This window comes from Mus caroli, chromosome 12 (genome assembly GCF_900094665.2).
Source record: "Mus caroli chromosome 12, CAROLI_EIJ_v1.1, whole genome shotgun sequence".
Lineage (NCBI taxonomy): Eukaryota > Metazoa > Chordata > Mammalia > Rodentia > Muridae > Mus > Mus caroli.
This window is the reverse complement of record NC_034581.1, coordinates 35,617,292-35,623,445: the sequence shown is the minus strand read 5'-3', so window position 1 is coordinate 35,623,445 and position 6,154 is coordinate 35,617,292. Positions and strand designations below refer to the sequence as shown.

The 6,154-nt window shown below is 39.7% G+C and overlaps 1 non-coding gene across 1 annotated transcript; it reads right to left on the bottom strand.

Annotated features, from left to right (window-relative positions):
* Positions 1-5,730: 5,730 nt before the first annotated feature.
* LOC115032869 lies at positions 5,731-5,857 on the bottom strand. Its single transcript, XR_003838527.1, has one exon. It is a non-coding gene; the product is annotated as a small nucleolar RNA SNORA17 (small nucleolar RNA).
* Positions 5,858-6,154: the final 297 nt, after the last annotated feature.

Below are 6,154 nucleotides of genomic sequence, written 5' to 3'. Positions count from 1 at the left end.
AGAGAGAGAGAGAGAGAGAGAGAGAGAGAGAGAGAGAGAGAGAGAAAGGAGCCTTGTTTAGTGCCTGATTTTGTGGGGTTGCTTCAAGTTTCTCTCCATTTAATTTGATGTTGCTGCTGGTTTGCTGTACTTTCCTTTTATTATGTTTAAGTATGTTCCATGAATTCCTGATCTTTCCAAGACTTTTATTATAAAGAGGTGTTGTGTATTGTCAAAGGCTTTTTCAGCATCTAAAGAGATAATCATTTAATTTTTTTAAAGTATTTTATATAGTGGATTATGTTGAAGAATTTTCATAAAGTGAACCATCCCTGCATCCGTAAGATGAAGCCTACTTGATCACGGTGAATGATCATTTTGATGTGTTCTGGAATTTAGTATGCAAAAATTTTATTGAGTGTTTTTGCATTCATACTCATAAATCAAATTGGTCTGTTGTTCTCTTTCTTTGTTGGGTCTTTGTGTGATTTAGGTATCAGAGTAACTGTAGCTTCATAAAGTAAATTATATAGTGTTTCTTTTGTTCCTATTTGGTGGAATACTTTGAGGAGTGTTGATATTAGCACTTCTTTGAAGATTTGGTAGAATTCTGCACTAAAACCATCTGGCCCTTTGCTTTAGTTGGGAGATTTAAATGACTACTTCTATTTCCTTAAGGGCTATATGAATATTTAGATACTTTACTTGATCTTGTTTTAATTTTGATACGTGGCATCTGTCTAGAAAATCATTAGTTTCATCTAGATTTTCCAGTTTTGTTGAGTATAGGCTTTTGTAGTAAGAGCTGATGATTTTTTTGAATATCCTCAGTTTTGGTTGTTATGTCTCCCTTTTCATTTCTCATTTTGTTAATTTGGATACTGTCTCTCTGCCCTGTAGTTAGTTTGGTTAAGGGTTTATCAATTTTCTTGATTTTCTCAAAGAACCAGCTCTTGGTTTTGTTGGTTCTTTGTATTGGTTTCCTTATTTCAAATTGGTTGATTTCAGCCATGACTTGAATATTTCCTGCCATCTATTCCTCTTGGGTGTTTGCTTCTTTTTATTCTAGAACATTAAGGTGTGCTGTTAAGTTTCAAGTATAAAATCTCTGCAATTTCTTTATGAATTCTGTGCTCTGAATTTTCCTCTTGATAATGCATTCACCATGTCCCATAAGTCTGGGTATTCTGTGCTTTCATTTTCATTGAATTCTAGAAAGCTTTTTGCTTCTTCCCTGGCCAATTTATCACTGAGTAGAGTTCAGTTTCCATCAGTATATGGGCTTTCTGTTGTTTTTGTTGTTATTGAAGTCCATCCGTAGTCCATGGTGATCTGATAGAATGCATGGGATATCTCAATCTTCTTGATCTGCTTAGGATTGTTTTGTGACTGATTATATGGTCAATTTTGGAGAAGGATCCTTGAGGTATATTCTTTTGTTTTGGAGTGAAATGTTCTGTAGATATGTTAAATCCATTTGATTCATTACTTCTGTTAGTTTCCCTGTGTCTCTGTTTAGTTTCTGTTTCAATGACCTGTCCATTGCTGTCAGTTGAAATCTTCTAGTATTATTGTGTGAGGTTCAATGTGTATTTTGAGTTCAAATAAAGTTTCTTTTATGAATTTGCGTGCCCTTGCATTTGGGACATAGATTTTTCAAATTGAGACTTCATCTTGGTGGATTTTTCCTTTGATGAACATGAAATGTCCTTTCCCCCATCACTTTTGATTACTTTTGGTTGCAAATCTATTTTATTGGATAATAGAATGGCAACTGCAACTTGTTTCTTGGGACTGTTTGCTTGGAAAAAAATTTCCAGCCCTTTATGCTGAGATAGTGTCAGTCTATGTTGCTGAGGTGTGTTTCTTGTAAGCAGCAAAATGGTGGATCCTGTTTGTTTATCAGGTTTGTTAGCCTGTGCCTTTTTATTGGGGAATTGATTCTGTTGATATTGAGAGATATTATAGACTAATGATTATTAGTTTCTGTTATTTTTGTTGTTGGAGGTGGTGTTATGTGTGTGTGATTCTCTTCTGTGTTTGTTGTGAGATGATTAATTTCTTATGTTTAATTGGGTGGAGTTACCTTCTCTGTAACTTCTTGTAGTTCTGCTTCTAGTACCCTCTGTATTTCTGTGTTGCTGGAAAGGAATTGTTTAAATTTAGTTTTGTCATGGAATATCTAGGGTTCTCCATCTATGGTGATTGAAAAAGATGCTGGGTTTGCATCTGTAGTCTCTTAGGGTATATATGACATGTGTCCTAGATCTTCTGGCCTTTTGTGTCTCTCTTGATAAATCTGGTGTGATTCTGATAGGTCTGCCTTTATATGTTATTTGGCCCCTTTCCCTTATAACTTTTAATATTCTTTCTTTGTTCTGTACATTTAGTGTTTTTCTTATTATATGGTCGAATAGTTTTCTTTGCTGGTCTAATCTTTTTGGTGTTTTGTAGGCTTCATGTATGGTTATGGTCATCTCTTTTTTTTAGGTTAGGAAATTTTCTTCTATGATTTTATTGAAGATATTTTCTGGCCCTTTGAAACAGGAATCTTCATCCTCTTCTATTCCTATTATTCTTAGGTTTGGTCTTTTCATTGTGTTCCAAATTTCCTGGATGTTTCAGGCTAGGAATTTTTTTACCCTTTGCATTTTCTTTGACTGACATTTCAATACCTTCTATGGTACCACCTGAGATTCTCTCTTCTGTCTCTTCTATTCTGTTGGTAATGCTTGCATCCGTAGCTCCTGATCTCTTTCCTAGATTTTCCATCTCCATATTACCTCCATTTTTTATTTCTTTATTGCTTTTATTTCAATTTTTAGGTCTTGGACCATTTGGTTTAATTCTTTCACCTATTTAATTGATTTTTCTGTATTTCTTTAAGGATTTGTTTCCTTTTTAAGGGCTTCTACCTGTTGACTTTTGTTTTCCTGTATTTCTTTAAGGGAGTCATTTAAATCCTCTTCAAAGGCCTCTATCTCTTCCTGAGACTGAATTTTAGGTTAGGATCTAGCTCTTCAGGTGTGTTATGGTATCCAGAGCTTGCAGTGGTAGGAGAACTGGGTTCTGCTAATGCCACATTATATTGGATTCTGTTGCTTTCATTCTTGCTCTTGCCTTTAACCATATGGTTATTTCTAATTTTAACTGTCCTGGGTGTCTTTGATTGGAGCAAGCCTCCTTGGAGGCATGTAAAGCTGTGTGACCTGGGTTAAAACAGGCTTCCTAGGAGGCAGGCAATGCTGTCTTTGGATAGGGGGGCCTCCTGTGTCCCTGGATCCTTGTGTCCCTAGCCCTGGGAGACAGGCTGGCTTTGGGGTCCAGGGGCAGACATATTGATCTATGTTCCTGGTTATGGCAGATCTCCTGTGTTCCTCCTCATTATTGCAGACTTCCTGGGAGACAGGTAGGTTGTGGGGTCTTGTGGGTTGGGGGAAGGCTCACAAATCTGCCATAGGTTCCCATCATTTGTTGTTGTTGTTCTTGTTGTTTTGCTAAAACAGGTTTGGTTTAAATTATATTTTATATATTTTAAAAATAGAATGCCTATTTAATTGCTGCTTCTTGTTTAAATGCTTATTTTCTTTGCAAGCTTCTATGTCTGGGCTCTCACTTGCTTCTTATTTTTAGTTAGCTAATGATGTATATCTATCTGTCTTGTTAGTTTTGTCAGGTGTCTTTGGTTCTCATTTGTTTGCTCTTTCAATGCCTGCTCGCTTTGCTTCATAATTTATACTTTTACACTTATTGGTTCTTTGGGAATTTTACATCATGCACCCTAATCCCACTCTTCTTCACCTTCCCACATAACCAACTCCACCCTTGCAATGTCCCAATAACAGAGGAAGAAGATGCTTGCTGTGGAATCTGTAGTGTGTCCCAGTGTATTCCACAGTGTGCACTGTTGTTCAGACTTTTCCACTTGCAAAGACCCATTGGTCTGCTTTGAGGCCTCTGGCTTCTGCCTCGCTATCAATACTGGAACCTCACTAGGACTCCTCTCAGATCTCCTCTTGTTGCCCTGTGTTGTTGAGATCCTGTTGTTTTGGATCTGTAGGACTGGCTCCTTCAAGCACTGCAGCAGTTCATTAAGGGGGTAGATATTGGGATGGGCCAATTCAAATCTCTGAATCTGGGCCTTAGAGGTCCTAAGCTAGTCAGCCTGCCAGCTGTCCTACACTCACACCATCAGGGTGAGTTTTCCTGTCCTTCCCTGGCTGGCCCATCCAATGCTGCTGCCGAAAAGGAGTGGAGCATGCTGTCTTGCTCATGTCCTTGTGGCTGGCTCATCCATACCCATACCATCAGGGCCAGCTCTTTTGGGCTGCCAAGGCAAGGTACAGGTCCTGCTCTCAAGATAGCTACAGAAGGCCAGGGACAAGGGCCTGTTCTCTCAGTCTCATGATCTTGTCCCTTGTCACCTTGACATAGGTGACAAGGGACAATGGGAAGGGAGGAGGGCATTTTTGCCTAATCCAGGCTACCATACAGCAGACAAGAGTCAGGGATGGCCCTCCAGAAATCTCCATGTCCAGGGCCAATTCTACTGTACTTCCCAGGCAAGGTGCAGGGACTGCTCTCCTGAGAGCTTCAGAAAATGAGGGAAAAGGCCAGCTCTCCTGCTTTCATGCCTGGCATAGGTGGCAAGGGGCAAGAGTGCGGTAGGACAACTCTCATTTTGTCACAGCATGGAAGACAAGTTTCAGGGCTAACTCTCCAACACTCATATTCTCAGGCCAACTCATCTGCACCCCCATCACCAGGGTTAGCTCTACTATGCTCTAGGTGGCAAGGGCAAGAGGGAGGAGATTAGAATATCACCCTCACTGAAGCTATCACAGGGTAAGCAAAAGGCAGAAGCTCCCATATTCATTTCTTCAGGGCTGGCTTACCCAAAATTCCCAAAAGCAGGGCCAGCTTTACGGTGTTTCCTGGACTATGTGTGGGGTCACTCTCCTGAGTACTGCAGCTGGCAGATCTCCTGACCTTATACCCCAGGGACAGTTCTCCCAGGATTCCCAAGTGAAGAATTGTAGGGACCAGTTTTGCATAGCACTCAGACATCAACATGTCCCCAAGCAGCAGCCCAGATGTAGGACTTCTACCTGGCCTTTGGTGATAACAAACCCCTGTTCCTGTAAGGCCACAGACACAGATGTGTCCCTCAGTGGCAGCACAGTTCAGGGCCCCACCTTGGTTCTAGGTGTCATTCAATAGCTACTCACTCACATCAGACTGTTCCTCACTCCTGAGTCTCTGGTTCTGCCTCTTCAATGTGCCCATATTCTTCTATTCCTTTTTCTCTTCCATTTCTCCATCACTTATTTGCTCCTCTTACTAAGTGTTTCAGGAATGCTATGCCCTACATGTGCATTATGGCACCAAGCAGGTGTCACCTAGGGCAAGGTGTGTGCTCTCACTGCTGTGTCTGAATGATGGTCATCTCAGGCTAGTTCCCTGTCCAGGTCCCATGGCATCAGACTGATGGTTGTCTTGTGCTTGTGCCTATTCCTGCCTGCCCATGTGGCACCCTGTGACCCCATGTGGAGATCTTCTATCTTTTTCTCAATCCTGACCGATGGTCAGCTCAATTTTGCTTTTTTTTTTTTTTTTTTTTATCAGGGTCTTTATAACAACAACGGGATTCTAAGCCCAGGGTGGTCTCAAATTTATAACAATCTGCCTACACCCAGGCCTGCAAAGCAGCAAACTTGATTTTTTTTTTTTTTTTTTTTTTTTTTTTTAGGGAGTGTTAGGCTACTAATCATTTAGATGTTCATAGGTCAGAACACAGAGCATAGACACAGCCTCTCTTCTTTCTGTCTCCTACTAACACACAGGTGACACAGCAGTCACCTCTGCAATGCCTCTTTCTTTCTTTCCTCTTTGGTTAGTTCATTGCACATGATTAGCTTAAAGTAGTTTATTTTAGTGAATATTATAATTAATGTTACTTGGTTCACTAGCATTTTTGGGGGGTTAAAATTGACTATACTTTCTAAATGTTCATATTCATTGAATGATTTTATTCTTTGTAAAAATTCAGGACAGACTTTCTTAATTATTTGTTTTTCTTATATTCTATCTTTTATTATATCCCAATTCTTTACTTTTTACTTTTATGCTATGAAAGACATTGAAATTTGCTATTACTTAGTCTATTTCATTGTTA